An 18,024-nucleotide genomic window follows, 5' to 3' on the forward strand; every position below is an offset into this window, starting at 1 on the left:
TCAAGGTAACATCTCAATCACAACAACCCATCACCGAATACTCCTGGACGGTCACATGACCAAGCCTCTTACGGTCGGTCGATCGTTGTTCAGTGATATCGTGTATCCTTACTAGGGTACCCCCTAGTTCACGACCTCAAGTCGGATATTCGCCCAACAAGGCATAAACACAAACAATGCTTTCATACTTTTGTGGAGTCATGCTTCTCATCTAAGCCATAATCTCATTCCACAACCTTTATATCACAACGCACCCTACCCGGGTTCATCACATTGTTCACAGCATCATTTCATTTCAATCTTTCCATACCGTCCCTCGCCAAAGTAGGGACTAGTCGCTCAAGCGACAATTCATCTTTAAATCTCAAATAAACCGAAGTCTTCCTCGCCCAGGCGAAGATACTATCGCCTAAGCGAGGCCTCTTCTCGCTCAAGCGAGACATCTCTCGCCCAAGCGAGAGAGTTCCAGGGGCTATAGAAACTCATTAAAATCCTGGGCTTTCTCGCCCAAGCGAAACCTTTACTCGCCCAAGCGAGGCCTCTTCTTGCTCAAGCGAGACATCTCTCGCTCAAGGCGAGAATGGTACAAAAACTCATTAAAATCCTAGGCGTTCTCGCCCAAGCAAGGCCCTTGCTCGCCCAGGCGAGGCGTGCTCGCCCAAGCGTGTTTTTGTCGTCCAAGCGAGGGAGTTCCATAACCAAAACTTCCCCTCGCCCAGTCTTCGCCCAAGCGAGACTGTGCTCGCCCAGGCGAGAGTGTCTCGCCCAAGCGGCGGGGACTTGGACAGAATACCAATTTTGCCCTTTTCGACAACTAAAACCCATTAAAATATGGTTTTTCGAACACTTGCACTCAGAAAAGTTCCCAACAACAATCATATACAATATTCAACACATTTCACCAACAATCATATATATTCGAAAGCAGTCATACATAAAAATCTTGGGTTTCTTAAAACCCAAGTTAACTCCAAAACCTTTGAGATGGTGTAGGAGATCCAGGTGTCATATTCGGACACTACTATGTCACGATGTGTTCTCTCTCACCTTAATGAAGCGTGCTTTACTTGGCAACTATGGTTGGTTTGGTTTCAAGGTTCGAACACCGAAATCTTCGTAACTACCAAAATAAAAATCTGTTAGTTTCCGATATTTCTAAAATCGTTACTAAAATACTTAAAATCATTTCTCTTTTTCCTCATCGTGATCGTACATCCTTTTCATCCATCCGGTCCAACATCATATGTTCTTGACCATCCTTTTTTATCGAAAGTTCGTTCACGATTTCCCTCCATTTTAAAAGTACGGTTTTTGGTAAAACTATGTATTCCGATTTAAGACGTTCTTTGATAATCTTACCACTTTAAAGTAAGTTATTCAAAATATCATTTAAGAGTTTTATGAGACATTCATGTACTCATGCATCCATGTACTCATAAACCTTAGCATCCTTTTTAACAAAAGTTTCTATTTTTCTAACTTGTTCTAAGCCATGGTTTAGGCTCAAAAACAAATAGAAATACATACATTCTTATTTTTCCAAAACATTTCCTAAAGGTTCCTTTGATTTCATCAGCATCCCCTTTTGGCTAAAACAACCAAATACATGTAATAAAATATTATAATAACTCCATGAACACAAGTTGTTCATGGTTTCAACAAAATATTTTCATAAGTTCAAGAACATCATTATTTTCGGTTTTGAGGAGAAAATGAGTTAGAAAGCGTTTTAGAAAATTTCAACGGTTGAATATGTTCTTGACATGTTCATGAACAACATACTTAAATCTCATCAACATCGATTGGTTGAGTGTTGAGAGATCAAGGATTGAAGATGGAAGAAACAAATGAAGAATGAGAGAAAAGATGAAGAAAGGATTTACCTCCTCTTGGCAAATTTTGAAAATGAGAAAGTGTGAGAGTGAAGTGTGAAGTGTGAGGGTTTAAGGAGAGATGGAAATCAGATTTCATCTAGGCAATGATAAAAAAAAATCTCCTAGGGTGGCTAATGATAAGCTCATGGGATATTTGAGCAAGTGATGTGAGATTTGCTTTATGGAAGTCAAATCTCACATCCCAATGCGAAATGATCCCTCGCGAACAGGTACGATAAACATGCCTGAGTATTATCGGTCACTACTCGATCGGTATGATAAATCGTCCGATCTTAATATTCGATTAGAATTTCGGATTTCGGCATTCCGGGTGAAAAATATTTAGAAAATAGGTATGAGTGTACTCAGGGACTATATTGACTCGAAATGAAATTACGAAGCCAACGGCACGATCAGAATTCGATTCCGAGTTACCGAACTCAAATACCACTTTTTGAGCCGTATCGGGTGGGATTCGGCCCCGACAGTGGTCCGAAACCGACTGTCACCTAAAATCATGAAAATTTACCACCAAATTTGAAAAAGAATTTCAAGACTAAAACTTAACTACAGTTTCGTCTAATTCTTTATCGATAATTCCCAAAAATTCATTTTCAAAAATACAATAAATAAAAATATTAATAAAATCTTATAATTCAAAATCGTAAAATTCGCGATGTTACAGCTCTAATCGCATGAGTCTGATGATTATTAAGCACGGCATTCCAGAGGTCTTTAGGGGTACTATCTCGGATGAGATAAACAGTGCCAAAGTTTTCCTTGCTGAGATTGAAAAATGCTTTGCAAAAAGCGATAAGGCCGAACAAGTACTCTATTACAGAACTTGATTTCTATGAGGTATCAAGGCAAGGGAATACATTATGGGAATGTCCAATATATGTCCAATATTACTTCAAAACTTAAGGCCCTTAAGCTTGAGATGTCGAAAGACTTACTCATACATTTGGTCTTGCTTTCCCTTCCTGCACAATTCAGTCAGTTTAAGATATCTTATAATTATCAAGGGGAGAAATGGACTCTAAATGAGCTCATTTCATTTTGTGTGCAAGAAGAGGAAAGGCTGAAGCGATAAAAGACTGAAAGTGCCCATTATGTTAGTTCCTCTAAAGACAATGGCAAAAGGAAAATCACTTCATAGCCCAAGAATGAAGCTGTTAAGGGTCCAGTGCAAAAGAAGCAGAAGCAGACTGATGTCTGTTACTTTTGCAAAGGAACTGGACATCAAAAGAAGAAATGTGTGAAATATCACGCCTGGTGTGCTAAGAAAGGTACATTTCTTACTTTGGTTTGTTCCGAGGTCAATTTAACTTCAGTACCTGGAAACACCTGGTGGTTAGACTTCGGTTTAACTTCTAACATCAGTGTTTCAATACAGGGTTGCCTGAGCTACCGAAAGCCTAATTAAGTTGAAAGATACATCTATGTTGGCGATGGAAAGTCGATAGAAGTGGAAGCTATAGGGCATTTTAGATTGTTATTATGTACTGGTTTTTATTTGGATTTGAAAGACACTTTTGTTGTGACGTCTTTTAGACGAAATTTAATTTTTGTTTCTTAGTTGGACAAATTTGGATATTGTTGTTCATTTGGAAACAATTCGGTTCAATTGTCTTTAAATTCAAATGTTAATGGAACTGGTTCACCTATGCTAAATGATAATCTTTATATGCTGAATACTATAGCTGATTATAGCGAAACCCTTAATGTGGAATCACGTGGTACTAAGCGTAAAATTGAAATTAATAATTCAGGTGCATTATGGCACAAGCGCCTAGGTCACATTTCTCAAAAGAGAATTGAGCGTCTTGTGTCAGATGGAAATTTGGATTCCATTGACTTCACAAACCTTAAATTTTGCGTCAAATGCATAAAAGGAAAACAGACCAAACAATCGAAATATGGTGCATATAGAGCTTCGGACGTCTTAGAATTGATACATACGGATATTTGTAGGCCATTCCCTACGGCTTCCTAGAATGGTCAACAATACTTCATATCATTCATAGACGATTATTCTCGTTATGCATACATTTTTCTAATTCATGAAAAGTCCCAATCATTGGACGTGTTCAAAACTTTTAAGGCTGAAGTTGAAAATCAACTCAGCAAAAGGATTAAGAGCGTCAGATCTGACCGTGATGATGAATACTACGGTATATATGACGGTTCAGGTGAACAACGTCTAGTGCCTTTTGCCAAATACCTAAAGGAATGTGGTATAGTCCCACAGTACACCATGCCAGGATCGCCTAGCATGAATGGTGTGTCTAAAAGACGAAACCAGACTCTTAAGGATATGGTAAGGAGTATGGTATGTCACTCTACCTTACCAGAGTTACTCTGGGGAGAGGCACTTAAGACTATAACTTATATTCTTAATAGTGTGCCAACTAAGGCAACTTCCAAAACACCTTATGAGCATTGGACTGGGCGAAAGCCTAGTCTAAAGTATTTTCATGTGTGGGGATGTCCAGCTGAGGCAAGGCTTTATAGGCCTCATGAAAAGAAATTGGACTCCTGTACATTGAGCAGTTACTTTATTGGTTACTCTGAAAAATCAAGGGGCTATAAATTTTATGACCAAATTTAAAATCCATATTTGAGACGGGTACATCCATGTTCTTTGAGGATATTGAAGATAAGGTTAGAAACTTTGTTTTAGAGGAAGAATCTGTATCTATTCCAGATGTGATTCATATGGTTGCTTTTGATGAAGCAAATTTAGAACCTCTTCAAGACATAGCTGATGAAACTTTCCCTGCTCAAGGTGAGTTAGTAATTCATGAAGGACACTCTCAAAACCCTCAAGAACATGGACAAGAGTTGCAAGAGCCAATAGCTTTGTGTAGATCCACTAGAGAAAGGAGAAATGCAATTCCTGATGACTACATTTGCTTTCTCCTGGAACATGAGGGTGATGGCTTAATGGATAATGATCCATTAAACGTTCGTGAAGCCATCCAAAGTTCCAATTCGGAAACATGGATTGATGCAATGAAAGTGGAATATAAATCCATGCAAGACAATAAAGTTTGGGAACTTGTCCCATTACCAGAAGGTAAGAAACTCATTGGTTGCAAATGTATTTTTAAGACCAAACGGGATTCTAATGGTAATGTGGAGAGGGATAAGGCGTGTCTTGTAGCTAAGGGTTTTACTCAGAAGGAAGGGATTGACTATAAAGAGACTTTCTCTCCCGTTTCAACGAAAGACTATCTTAGGATAATCATGGCTCTTATAGCACATTATGATTTGGAGTTTTATCAGATGGATGTCAAAACAGCTTTTCTAAATGGAAACATTAATGAAAAGATTTATATGGTGCAACCAGAACACTTTGTAACGGGAGACCGAAAGAATATGGTTTGCAAATTGACAAAATCCATCTATGGGCTAAAACAGGCATCTCATCAATGGTACCACAAATTTCATGAGGTGATTCTCTCCTTTGGTTTTGAGATGAATTCAGTCGAAGATTGTGTGTATCACAAGTTCAGTGGGAGCAAGTATATTTTCTTGCTCTTGTATGTGGATGACATACTGCTTGCCACTAATGATGTGGGTACCTTGTTAGAAACCAAGACATTTCTATCCAGTAATTTTGAAATGAAGGATCTTGGTGCGAAATGAAGGATCTTGGTGAAGTTTCGTTTGTATTAGGAATTCAGATACACCGAGACAGATCTTGGGGTATTCTTGGATTATCACAAAAGAGCTATATAGAAAAGGCACTTAAAAGATATGGCATGCAGGACTGTAAAGCAATGGATACTCCATTTGCTAAGGGAGACAAATTTAGTCTCAATCAGTGTCCTAAAGGAAATCTGGAAATTCAAGAAATGCAAAAGATCCATTATGCATCAGCTATAGGGAGTCTTATGTATGCTCAAGTTTGTACGCGTCCGGATATAGCATTCATAGTTGGGATATATGAGTAATCCAGGAATGGACCATTGGAAAGCAGCCAAAAGGGTCATGAGGTACATAAAGGGGTCAAAAGATTATATGCTCACATATAGGAAATCAGACCAATTAGAGATCATTGGGTATTCTGACTCCGATTTTGCGGGATGCCAAGATTCTAGGCGATCTACTTCGGGCTATGTTTATCTGTTGGCTGGTGGTGCAATTTCTTGGCGCTCAGCCAAGCAAACTCTTGTGGCATCATCCACGATGGCAGCTGAATATATAGCATGTTATGATGCATCTCATCAGTCATCATGGCTGAGAAATTTTGTCAATGGACTGCGAATTGTGGACAGAATTAAAAGACCACTAAAGTTATATTATGACAATAGATCAGTCGTGTTGTTCTCCAACAACAATAGGAGTTCAGCAAAGTTGAAACACATTGACATTAAGTTCCTAGTTGTTAAGGAGAAAGTACAAAGTGGACATCTTTCCATANCACTTAGGCACTAACTCCATGATTGCAGATCCTCTTACAAAACTTATCACACCCAAGGTCTTTCATGAGCGTACTGCTCACATGGGTGTTCTGCAATGTGAGGATTTTTTGGTTTAGTGGGAGTTAGAATGTGTATACCTTCATTATGTCCTATGTAATTTCAGTATTATGTATGGATACTTTGTATTCAAATTTCGGTTGATTAATCATTCAGTTTAGTATTTTGTCTTTATACTTTGTACAATAAGGTTTTATGTTATTATTAAGGATCTCACTTAAGTTAAGTAGGGCCAGTTGAAAATTGACATGTACCGATCATATTCATGTGATTTTCATGCTACACAATTCATGAATTAATCTATGTCATTTAGTTGTGTCAATGTTGGTAATCATTGTTGAATTAGTCCTGATTGATATGGCGAAATTCATTGTGATTCGATATGGAGGCAGGACTAATGGACGAGATAATTTGGGTATGCCTAAGTCATAATGGGAATATTTAAGCGGGGAATAAGGATAACACGTATGGAGAATCATATGTGTGACCAGTGGGAGATTGTTAGAATTTCTGACAATTTATGGGTCACAAATATAATTCTACATTTGTGTTATGACCATTATTTAATTAGCTAATATATAAAATGATCTTCAGTAATTAATTTGGTGGCTAAGGGCATATGTGACATGAAATATTATAAGTGTAGATACCTCCAGACAATTTCTGATTTGATGAAGGGACTAAATCAAAATTATTGCAACTTAAGTAGTTTTCGGTTACTTTTATAGGTTATAGTCCCCATTTGTAGAGCAAGAGGTTTCAGGTGTGTGGATAAGGAAAATAAAGGTGGATTAGAATAAAGTAATCCATAAGGTGATAACACACCATAAGGAAAACACTCTCACCATAAGGTTCATACACTCAGCTTTTGCTTTTGGATTCCCCTCTAGAGAAGCAGAAGGAAAATCATCTAGTGCTCTAACATCTGGAAGATCATCACACCCTCATACCTTCGAGATTCCAAATGACTAATCAAGGTATACTATTCTTCTTCACCATGAAATCTTTTGGGTTTTCTTCGGTCTGGATCATGGTTGTTCCATTTGGGTTTATGTATGGGCATAAACATTAGGTTATGGGAATGAAACCATGATCATAAAGATTTTCGCATTTCAATCTAAGGATTATAGATGAAAAATCTCCAACATTTATACCCTCTTCCAAATGATTTTGATTGAAGTTAAAAGGTAGAAAATCATTTTTATATCCAATTTAGATATGTGTTGGTCTTTAAACTAAAAATCTAAAATTCAAAAATTACTTACGAATCATTGAGAAAAACATTAGTATCATGTCTACCTATAATATCCGACGATTGTTATTTGAAGTTTAATTAATAGAAGTGTTGTTTGGTAATAATTCAAATATAATTTGTGAAAAAAATAATTTGTTTCGAAAGAATTATATTATTTAGAAAAACATTTATTATCTAGGAGTGCTATTTTCTTAAAAAACTATCATTAGTCCCATTTTTAATAATTATTTGACATAATAATCATACTTTTATTTTTATTATTATTGTATAATTATTATTTACATTCATTTAATTACTATTTATTAACTATAATAAATATATTATTATTAATAAGTGGGAAAATAAATGAATGAAAAAGGAGGTCAAAATATGTATGCAACATAAAAAATGATATTGATTTTGACGGGTAATGTAGATCCTGAGGTAACCGGTGGCGATGGGGCACACGACGCGTGACAAGGATAGGGTGTATGACTAAGGATGAAAATATGTTAGGTCATGTTTTGTCTTAAACAAACTGGTCATATATAACATATAGGAGACTTGACCTCACTTGTTTTACATGTAAATTTAAAGTCTAGGTCTAATCTGCTTAAATGTCTCTCATATTAGCCTATTTAAATTTTTCTTATACTTTAAGATCTTGACATACATGAACATACCAACACTTAAATAGGTTAATATGCTTACCTTTAACTATTGTTATGTAACCTTGACAAATTGATTATATTTTCTATACATTTTATATTAAAATTACATATATAATAATATTATCTATATTAAAATAGTATAATATGAATATTATTATATAATATAATTAAATAGGTCAACACAATACATTTAATATGTATTTTAGATGACCTAAAGCGTGATTTCTTAAGCTAAACAAACTTTTAAAAGCTTGAGTCTCACCTATTAACGAAAAAGCATAGATTAGTCTAAGTTGTTATAGGTCTAGTAATAGATCATTGATAGATGGTTTGACTTGTTTCCATCCATATGAATGGTGTAAGCATGATGGGTGTCACACACATAAGAGGCGACTTATGGCAGCCACAAGCATTGATTGAGGCATTGACATAATCACGATGTTAAGCAGTGATGCAAGTATAATGTTAGTGCTAATGTGAGGATAACATTAGTCGTTAAAAGAAGCTGGCCTAAAGGAGGTAATGTTAACGTTAATATGACAGTAGAAAATTTATAGAAAATATGCCATTTTCGAATCAACTCATTCTAAACTTGTTATTTCATTTTCAAAAAACTAATAACAATTGGTAATATTCTTATTCTTTATTTGAAAATTGTTTTATCTAATCTGATTTCCATTTAAAAAATATTGATAAACATTCATTGTCCAGTTGAATTTATTTATTTAAAAACAATAATAATTATTATCATATCATACGATTTGTCTATTCTCATTTTTTATCTTGGTGTTTTATTATATTATACAATATTCTTCCGTTGGTTTATTTAGAGTTGAAACCAAGGAATTTGGTGATAATAAATATGTCATTTTTTAATCAACCAACTAATAAACTTGTTATCTTATTTTCAAAAAAAAAATTACACACTCTTATCCTTTATTTGAAAAATTATTTTATTCGATTTTATTTTCATTTAATAAATACCATTAATATTCAATTTCTAATTGAATTTGTTTATTTTAAAATAATTGATAATAATTATATTTCGACCGATTTATTTATTAAAAAATACACCTAATAATATTTATTATCAAATATGAGTTATTTATCAAAAACCCAATGAAATTTTGTAGAATTATATTTTGGTCCTTTTTATTTAAAAATCATCAAAATACCCTTATTTTTTCGAAAAATTATTTAAATTGAGAAAAGATCTAAATATAACCATTTCTTATAGAAATTAAGAAAATGTTCAACATGGTGTAAAATAAACATAAACCCTTACAAAATCATAAAAAAATGCATAATACTTATAAATGGGTAAAAGTAATTATTTTATTTTATAAAACCATAAAATTTATCATTGTTTTCCGGTAATAATAATTATTTATCTGATATTCATGTATTTTTTTCTAAAATAGATTTACTATAGTGGATATCATCTAGATTTCATAATACATGTATATTAAGGTATAAAATTCGTACAATTTTTAAATTAAGTGGGTCTCTACTTTAATAAGTATTTTTTATTTTCAGTACATCATTGTACCTTGTATTACTTTTAAGATTAATGTTTATTAGCATATAAATAATGCAAGGACATTGTAAAATATTGTTATGTTGTCAGTGTATACAATAGCTTCTCCTATATTAATCAAGTTTAACCCTTATAAAATGCAAGCACAGATGCACTAATTAAATTTCTTTTAATTATAAGTCTCACATGCTTATTCTTTTTCCAAGTGTTGAATTTAGTTGTTAATTTAGATAGGCTTGTGGTGAAATTACACTAGACAATCTCTCTTCTCTTCCTAAAGTTTTTGGCTACATCCGGGAGTTACGGAGGAAAAAGATAAATGAAGGGATAAGTATAGAGGGAAAAGGCTATGTTTGGAAGTTATAAGGGAAAAGATGAATCGAGAAGCAAGGAGATAGATGAAGGGAAGAAGGAAGGAAGACAAATCAAGCAAAACTCGTCTATTGTTTGGGATTATAGAATTTAGATCAGTGGAAATTAAAGTAATGTAATATAAAAATAATGTTATATCGTTCTTTTAAAAATCTAATTAATAATCAGAAATTGACAAAAATATAATGATAAAATTTTACTAAAAATATTTAGATAGTTCAACATGTTTATCCGAGGAAACCCCTAAATTGAGGTAACCATGAAAATGAACATTTTGATAGTTTTAGAGGACTCCAAAAAATCTTTAAAGCATTTCCCTCAACTCCAAAATAATGGAAACTAGGTCCAAAATTATCATTATGACTCTTAATTAGTAAAAAGGAATTTTCCTTTTCAAGTTTCTAATCTTTGATAAATGAAGAACCAACAAATATATAAAACATGATTTTCACAATGAAATACATTCATCACCAAAGCACAAAACTTGAGTGCCACATATTTGATCTTAAAAACTAATTAAGTTGTATTTTTTTATTATCTTTCCTTCCTTTCTCAAGACAAGTGAACGGTGGCTTGTAGAGGAAAAAACAGAATAACGAATATAAAAATAAAAATGCGATTTGAAAAGCAATACGCAATTGTTTGTTTCCACTAAGAATCTAGAAATGTCTTCATCATTTGTATAGATTATCAATTATGTGATAAATGAGTTCATATTGATAAAAACCTATCACTCATACGTATATATTAATTAAAATATATTTTAACTATCGCTGGTAAAGGGGATACTATTGTGCAAACGAGTTTTGTAACAAAATCAAATGAGTTTATGATTGATAAATTTTTGGGCACACAATATATAATTTATATGTAAACCAATTCAATTGGGCAGAGAGTTCGAATTTATACCATGAAAGTGTTGTCTCTCTATCCTAAAAACATAACTAATATTTGTATTATTTAGTGTAATTTTATTAAATATCTATACTACTTAATAAAGAGAAAACACAAAATAACCACTATAGTAGTGTAATTTGTATTTCCTTATTTTGCCATTCACATATTTTTATTTTCACAACAAAAACTATAGTTTTTTTATATTCTTCTATAATAATTACCACCATAGTATAATTTTCTCTTTCTTATTATACTTAACTCTTTTTAATTTCTATAAAAAATATATTATCATATATAATCATCATCAACATATTAATCACCTATCACCTTACTTTGACAATTAAAATAAAAATAAAGAAATATAATATAAATTACACCATATAAAAATTACAATATAAATTACATTTAATAAAAAATATTCTGATTTATCAAAATAAAATATAAAAAACTCAAATCTTTGATATTAGAAAGTAGACGTAAAGATAAAATCATTTTGGGCCGAGTTAAAACATATTTACTCCATAAACTTTTCATTTGTTTGCTAAATTCTACTTAAATGACGGCTGGTTTATCAATTTTTTGTGTGAAAAAAGAAAGATATGTACAAAATAAACAATGTCAACAAATCACATGGCAAAAAGCAAAAAAGAAAACGAATCACACATTACCCCATTTGTGATTTCTGAGATAGTTATAAATTATAATAATGCTAAAATATGAAATACATTATTTTTCTCTGACAATGTGAAATTAGTTCATTGCATTACAATTATATCCAGAAGGAAAAAGAGACTCAAAGAAAAAGGTTAATTTTTACGTAATTTGTAACTATAAAAGAGGAATTTCCTTTTTGTTCGGCACTTTGGTTAGTGCAGTAGCAAGAAGGGGTAATGCGAGCGTCATAATTTCTTACTTTTTAAAAACACATGTATCTTCCATTAACATAATCACGTTCAATACCATTATGTTTGTTGTTAATGTCTTAATGACAAAATTTTCCCTATTAAATCTTTACCCCATGTTTTTTTTCTCGTAGAATGTGTAATATTATGCAATATTTTATTTATTTCATTTTAGAGTAAAACGTTAAGTATTAAGTATCAAATGGAGATCAATGTCTCACTTGTATGTCAATTTAATCAAAACATAATACCTAACTAAAAAAATATAGTAAAAATATAAAATACTTTTTTATATTATTTAATGAAATGTTGTTGGTTTATAACTTAAATACATAAACTTTTTGAAATATGTTCCTAAGTCTAAATATACTTGTACATAATTTACTGAGTTAAACATATTAACTATGATTAGATAGTTAATGAAATGTGTATTAGTGTATAGAAAATATTTTTTCAAAAAACGTTATAAATAAAGTAAATTATTCTAGCATTATCTGAGTTTTAGAGAAATTATATAAAATATTCATTTATTTTTTACACATACACAAATCTCCTAATCTTTATATATACAGTATACTGACTATCCTACAATAGAGATTAGTATAATATTTTAAACAAAAATATGATAATTGTAATTAAATTAAACAAAATATTGTATATTGTGGAGTCAAGTCCAAATAGTATACGACTCAATACCTCTTCGTCATTTTTGGTTCGTTACTATATAATACAATAGTGATTTAAACAATGTTTTCTTCGAATTTTTGATATATTTTGTAACAAGCAAAAATAATAAAAAGACATTGGCTCTTATACTGTTTGGATTTGTCTCTAAAATGTTTAACTTAAATATATTGGTCACCCTTTTTTGTTTAAAATATCACATGGGTAATTAATATAATGTATGTATATAGATATGGGTATTTAGTATAGATACTAAAAAGAGAAGGTTGATTTATATAATTTTACTAAAATTCATGAAATGTTAGTATAATTTAAATGTATTGATGATTTTTATTTATCAAAAGGGTATAGTATTTAGATATGAGAATGAAGTACCTCATTATATTAGTAGATAATTTATCTTCTTCATCCAGTAAAAACATAACATATTTACTATTTTGTTTAATTTTAGAAATATTTTTTTTGTAGAAAATGATTAAATATGACACATATCATGATTTTAGTGGACAAATGATATAACTTATCTCCTTATACTAAAAGATAATTTATTCTCTTTAGATATTGGGGAGAGAACTACTTTACCTAAAGCTATTTTAACACTTATAAATTATAATGAATGATAAAATATTATATAATAATATTTAAAAGATAAAATTATCATATTCTTATATTTTGCATATTAATTGAGTCTATCGTGACTTCCCCTTTACCCACACATACAAAAACGAGTAAAATGAAAAGATAGGATTTCCTTTTCCTTGTGTTTGGTATCAACTTCCTTTTCTTCGTATGGGCCTCACATTATTCTCTCTGATTGATTTTTGTTTGGAGACTTGGAACGAAAGTCCCAAAATGAAACTTATTTATCATTTTACCACTTAATTCACATTATTCTCTCCCGTTTACATTTAGTTTGAAAATATCCTATTCGCTGCAAATGTATATTTTAATTTATAAAGAAAATTAAAAAATAAAAAATATAAATGATATGTACTTAATTTATTTGTAATTATAAAATTATGAATAAAAGATAAAATATTAATGTAATAACATGTGCATAATTATCTCAAAACTGTATATTTGAAGTACAACACTCAGATTAATTTGATACGCAAACCTTGAACGAATGTCTTACTTAGAGAAAAGTAAACAACTATAATTTGAACAATCTCCCATTGATAATAGAATATAAAAAAGAGAATAATATTTATTCACTGATAATGTATGTGAAGATTTATATACAATTAACACATTATTTTTCATTCATTTGCATTATTTTATTTAAAAGAAAAAAATAATTAAAAATAAATAGTTGATGCACTAATGGTACAAAAACTATTACACTGTATACATTTTTGTATGTAAAAAATAGTATTAGTGATTGGAAGTATTTGTCTTAAAAGTACATCTAATGAAAACATTAAATAACTTTGATAATTATAAGAATTAATTAATGAATTATAGTAATTATAAATATTTATAAGAAAATAAATTAGAAAATTTTAAAATGCATAACACATGGGGGAAAATATTGTGAAAGTTGAATTACATTGATGAGTAGACCGTGATCTTCCCTGTACTTATAAATTTGAGGATTTATATTGTAATGGATTTTTTGTTGGAAATTATCTTAACTTAAAAAATTATTCACCTACAAGAATCAATCACTCCATTTCAAAATCATAAAATATTAGGTAATTCGTGTTAAATACGATCGACTCATATTTTATTCTCCAAAATTGGTTTTTAATATTAAAATTTGTTTTAAAGAAGTTTGACAACTTTTAATTCAAAGGGCATTAATCATAAGGGTCATTGGGGTGATATTTTATAATCTATTTCCATTTTAATAATGGTACTTCATAATTGATTTCTATTTTCACAAGAAATTTTAGTCAAATTCTTTTAATATTATTTGTATAAACTTTTAAATACATTTCGGAACCCATAAATGATGAAGATATAATACTTTTTTCTTTAATACGAGCTTTTCATTTCCCTTCTAAGAAGTGTATCCTTTTTAACCTATCGATGGAATTAGAAGAATACCAATTAATACAAAATCAAATGCATCAATGTCAAAAATAAAGCTGTTGGTCTAGTAATGAAAAACTCCATTAAATTCAGAGACTAGTCAAAAAATTAAATATTCGATTCTTATAAATGATATTTATTGAGATGAACAATCACACACTATAAAATAATTTGTATCTTACTAATAAAGTAAGAGATATTATTGATAATACAAAAAAAAACCCGAAAAAATACATTAGTTTTTGGACCAAATAGAGTGTAAAACTTGTTCATAGAAATGTATACATTTGCTTGTTCATTTTTGGAGAAACTTCTTACTAATTGTTTTTCTTTATCCCATGAGACTTTGAAAATTTGTGGATATTTATTGACATCGATGTCCACGGTGATATTATGTAACTAAGCATGTTGCTTGAACGTTGTGTTGATAATTCGTTATTTAACGTGAAATGCAAATCATTTTCATAAACACAAATCAATTATTGTGGTAGGACTTAAACACACCAGGAGGGTTATTCTATTTCCAACCAAAAATAATAGTCCATTAGGTGGGACTGTGGGAGAACCTTATGATTTAAATATCATATTGAGTTTGTTATTCTATTTAATGCGGGACTCATAACATTGCCGCTCCTTTTAAAGACTGACATACATGACAGCTCTCAATTTATCAACACTGACCTGATTATAGTCCTTTCTTTTTTGGCGGCTTCACTCATCTATCAGTATTCGGTAATGTACCTTAATCCAGTCTATAGGTAGCCCTTTCCATGACACTCTCAATGAAAGCACCAATTGTTAGGACTTAATCGTACGAGGAGAGCTCAACTCAAAAGACTAGTCTATTATGTGAGAGAAACTCATGACTTAATACCGCATTAAATTTATTATTCTACTCAATGTTAGACATCTAACGATTTAACATCATAAATTCAGGGAAAGATGGTAAAGTAATAAGGGTAAGATGTTTTTCTACTTTTCCATTGGCATTTGTATTCAACAACCAAAGTTTTCTTCAATATGAGGAGTTTGATGGGTTTGTATGGAGAATTTAAGTTTTTATATAATATAACTTTTATTTGATATACAATGATTATCATCATTTAAATAATGGATAAAATCTTATGATATTATAATTTTACCACCAGTCATAACATACTTCATAAATGACTGAGTTCTTAAAACATGATTTTAAAGTTTGATCCCTCAAATTTATATAAAACTCACTTTAGATATTTACACCTAAAAAGAATTAATCTTTTGATTATTTTTTACTACTAATGATACCCCTCATCTTTTAATAAAGAACTAATCTCTTTTTAATTTTTTTAATTATTGATTTGAGCATACCTTAATGCACACAAAACAAGGAAAAAAAGGTCAACTCATCTCTACATTTCAAAAAGGAATTTTCTTAATGTCCTCTTAACCATTAATTCACATACATTAAAAAATCAGTAAAACATTTTGCTTTTTGATATTTATTCCAGTGCAGAAAGAGTAGAATTAATTAATAAAAAATAATCTATGATTATTTTATGGTACATAATAATGTATGATTATTGAATAAGGACAAAATTAGAAGAAGAAATTTACCAAAATTTGAAATCATAAAACTCCAATAATTTTAAAACAAGAAAAAAATCAAAAGAAAAGATACGAGTTCTTTTCCAAATCACTATTCCTAATCTGGCTTTATTTCAAAGTATGAAGAATAAATGTGAAATCGGGACCATGTGCTAACAATATATGACACAAATTATAGATACATATAAATATAAGTCCTGAATACTTGCATAATACCATAAACAAGCAAGTAAAATTCTGATTATTGATTTTTTCAATTAATATAACCACTTTGTTCTCTTTTCTTTTACACAAGTAGGACTTTTCTTTTTATTTGTTTAACTCATTCAAATATGACTATCAGTAAGTAATTGAATCTTTAACCTTTTATTTTATCTAGAGATCTAGTATAGTTTTATACCACTAGACCAACTTTTTAAAGCAAGTAGGTATGACCATAATCTTCTATGACACTTTCTTATTCACACTCTTGCACTAGACATGCAAAATAAACTCCTCTCCAATACTTAAATATGCAAGTGAAATATTTTTTTACGTTTTTAATTTGTTTAATTAAAGAAAACTTGAACTTTAATTTTTTTTAAGTACCATATGTTACAATCTGAACCTGGTACTCTTCGGTACCGGAGAGGAGCCCAACCCATACAACACACTTTTCACTTGTTTCAAATGATGGTCATACAATACTCTTGACACTTGTTTCAAATGATGGTCACACAACAAAATGGGGATTACGTGTATTCATTCCAATCTTACTTGGTGTTCCCATCCAATTAAAAAAATTTAACTTAATTAAAAAGAAATATAATAATAACATAAATTAATATTTTCATATTATTCTATATAGTTTGGTTGACTAGATACATGAGGACAAAATTATCTTGGAACAGGAGATCCTTGTCCATACAACACACTTGGCACTTGTTTCAAATGATGGTTCACAAGCTTAGGGATTAGTCTAATTTCGATCATGATACCTTCACCTTAAAAAAAATAACTAGTACTTAGAAAACAGAACAAGCCTACATACTGTAGGAGATGGATTCTGCGTGCCCACTTTTCAAGATAGTCTAAGACTTGATTTTGAACCCTTATTTAAATTGGAATCCTTAGGGTGAAAACTGAAAACTCAAGAATATTCCCTTTAAACTGAATTCTTCAAATTGGAATCCTGTAACAAAATTCGATTTTATACTTTCTACTAGTGGTTTTAATTATAATTCACAACTACATTTATTAGTCTAAATAAGATTCTATTTACTTGATTTAAAATGATAAAATGGATTATTTTTTATATTCTAGACATTCTAGATATTCCAGAGTTCCTTGTCATGTTCATTTCAAATTTCTTAGTCTTTCGGATTCATGGTCAATGCATCGATATTTAGGATAGATATTATCTCACCTTTCCCTTTGAAACAAAATCATGAATTTTGATTATAAAATTTAAATAAATTTAGTTGCGCCACCACCAATGCACATACCGAGATAGAAATTCAGAAGGAAACTATTTATATGCTTATTTGTCCATAATTTATACTCTGAAACGACTAATTTATAACTTGTAATCTAATAACACTACACCTCAAATAGGTACCTTGAGAAGGCTATATAAAATAAATAGAATAGGTGTAGCGGTCAAATAGGTGCAAATGCAACATGTTGAAATGTGACAATTTTTAGAGAATTCTACAACAAAACATAATATTTAGTCTAGGGAGAGTTCTAAACAAAGTACAATATGA

This window comes from Lupinus angustifolius, chromosome LG13 (assembly GCF_001865875.1).
Source record: "Lupinus angustifolius cultivar Tanjil chromosome LG13, LupAngTanjil_v1.0, whole genome shotgun sequence".
In the NCBI taxonomy this organism is placed as follows: Eukaryota; Viridiplantae; Streptophyta; class Magnoliopsida; order Fabales; family Fabaceae; genus Lupinus; species Lupinus angustifolius.